General features: G+C 34.7%; 1 long non-coding RNA gene across 1 annotated transcript; it reads left to right on the top strand.

The window, feature by feature from the left end:
* Window positions 1-358: 358 nt before the first annotated feature.
* LOC119777552 lies at window positions 359-2658 on the top strand. Its single transcript, XR_005279933.1, has 3 exons — window positions 359-442; window positions 1898-1933; window positions 2613-2658. It is a non-coding gene; the product is annotated as an uncharacterized LOC119777552 (long non-coding RNA).
* Window positions 2659-2662: the final 4 nt, after the last annotated feature.

The following is a 2662-nucleotide window of genomic DNA, read 5'->3' as shown; positions in this document are numbered from 1 at the left end:
TTTCTATTAATGGAAAAGAGGAGCCAGAAATAATCTTTGTGTTGCAAGTAAAGTGAAACTGCCAAACAGAGGATAATGGTGACTCTTTAATTCCTCTGCTCATTTACATTTTTTTTTTGTTCCTCCTTGAAAAAAGGCGGGCCCCAACCTCGCCTCCCTGTTGAAATCGGTCTAGAACCTCCACTGCTATCATCAAAACTTTGAACAGAAGCAGCAGCTGCACAGAACTGAGAACTTTAAGCTCAATGAAATAATGAGCCATGTTTATATTGTAGCTTCATCAGTTCATTTGTTTTAACTGAATCACTTCCTCAACCTCCAAAAAGGTTTAAGCCTCACAGGAAGAGGGCGGGTTCTAGTTGCTGTCTACTACAGTCACTGAAATAAACTGTCCACACACTGAGAGCTGCAATGAAGGAAGCATCTGTCAGAGTGCTCCTCTGTAAGTACAACGGTTATTTTTCATTATTATCCAGTAATGGTGGACGCTGTGAAGGTTTCCTGCAACAAAGCATTGTTTCTTAACGGCTTTTTTAATGATAAAAGGCTTAAAGGGGAACACAGTTTTTTTTTATCATGTTCTACTCACCCATATGAGTTTAGTGTCATTTGGAGCCGTTCTGAAGATATTCCGTTAGGTTATATCCAAGTAACGTCTTCCTATGGGCAACGACTTGAAGGCACAAACTACACTGTTCATAATTTATTCTTGATGGTACGCCAGCATTCAGAACATGGAGGCGAGTCACTGTAGTAGTTTGTGCCTTCAAGTCATTGCCCATCCTTTTTTTTGTTTTATTACTGTATTTGTTTTTCACTATGGTTGAGTGAATGTGGCTCTAGTGTAAAGAGATTTAAACGTAGAAGGTCCTAATTAAATTAGAATATTTACCATTCATTAAGCAAATTTATTTACTGTCACAAATATCACATAAAAAGGCAATAATTTAAAAAAAAAACTTTTAGGAAGGTTAAAATCCTATTTTCAGTTTTTATTTGGAGGGGCAGGGTTACAAAATATGTAACTTTACAAAATTGGTTAAAATGGAATTCACATTATTTAAAGATCATGTTAATAAAAGGCTAATATAAATATTTAAAGTTCATAACTTGAAAAAACCCCAAATATAGAATAATTAGAACCATGGGACTCAGAATATGTACATTTCCAATCTAATGCAGCCGTTGTTAACAAATGTTGAATTCAGTTTCCACATTTAGTGTTTTTTCTGTATTTAGCTCTTTCTTTCTCTGCATGCTGTCTCTCTGCTCTCTCTCTCCTCTGTCTCAGTTCTTTCCTGCAGCAGTTTGCAGGCTGCACTCAGCCCCTCCTTCCTGCATTTCAAAGCACTTTGATTAGAGAAGTAATGAAATGAAAAACAGATGAACCCAAAATAATAGCTGTGTTTAATTAAACTCTCTTTGCCTGAGTTTAAGATGTCAGAACAGGACTGAATGCTTGAACTGGGAGGACTAAGGAGATCATTTTGTTCTTATTTTAGGACAAAGTCAAACACACAGAAATGACGCCATAGGAAACATAGATGTGATTCTTTAAGCTCAGACTGTAGTTAGGTTTCTTTAAATGATCAGAAGCAGTGGTAGATTAGGTAGATTAGCTAATCAATCATGTGCAGCATCTTCTATCAGCTGGGAATGTTTCAGAGTGCTTTATAAATAAAGTTGGCATGGTATAAAAGGTTATATGTCTATAGAATAACAACACATTTATAGATGGGCTGATTGTTTAAGGTGGTAAAACCCACTGAACACTATTTGTTGATCCATCTGAAATCTGCCAATATTTTAAGATTACTTTCCATTTTTCCATAGTGAAATATTTACATATTCATGGAAACAATCTAATAATTCACGGTGATGTTTTTTACCTTTTCAGGTCTGGTTTTGGCGACTCGCTGCACAACAAACAAAGGTTGGTTTAATCCCTGAAAACTGTGGATGTTAAAAAATAGTGACAGTGAAAGACAAGAGTGATATCTGGTTTACCAGCTTTTGGAAAACAAAGCTACTTTTTAGCTGGCGTGTGTCAGTTAAAGTTAAAAAGTGGCATTTAACATTTGAAAAGTTTCATACATGAGTTGAAAATGACAATATTTTAAAAGTGGCTTCTAGATACCAGGTTAGGATCTAGGTGCTGCTGAAATATTGATGTTGCTTTCTAATTTAAATCATTTCATTTCATTTATGCAGCACAAATTTCACCATAAATATCACCTTGTGGTACTTTAATGAATTACGCTATTTTAAACAAACAAATAAAAAATGTGAATGTAGTGTGTAAATATTAGAATTAATGTCGTTCTTAATTGTTATATGTCTAATTTAGTGCTTATGTGTTAAAAGGAATTACTCTATCAAAGAATCAGTTCAGTTCAATCATAGAAACAGTTTGATTAAAAATGTTCTAAAACAACTTGGTAAAAATATATTTTTAACACAAAACAAATTCCTGAAGATGGTTTGATGATCATTTAAAGCTGCTGTTTAAAGCAGCCATGAGAAACAAACAGGATCTGTTTTAGGTTGATGGTTTTATTAGAAACTTTGAATCTTTGACAAGAAGAGAAACAAGCAGAACTTTTTCATTCCAGCAGCTGCTCTGACTGTGAGTCCCAGCAGATCTCAGTTCTTTGCCAGAGAA

The sequence above is a fragment of the Cyprinodon tularosa genome, unplaced genomic scaffold (genome assembly GCF_016077235.1).
Source record: "Cyprinodon tularosa strain WSP-4 unplaced genomic scaffold, ASM1607723v1 ctg1246, whole genome shotgun sequence".
Lineage (NCBI taxonomy): Eukaryota > Metazoa > Chordata > Actinopteri > Cyprinodontiformes > Cyprinodontidae > Cyprinodon > Cyprinodon tularosa.
The sequence above is the reverse complement of the archived record's forward strand: the minus strand, read 5'-3'. Positions and strand labels throughout refer to the sequence as shown.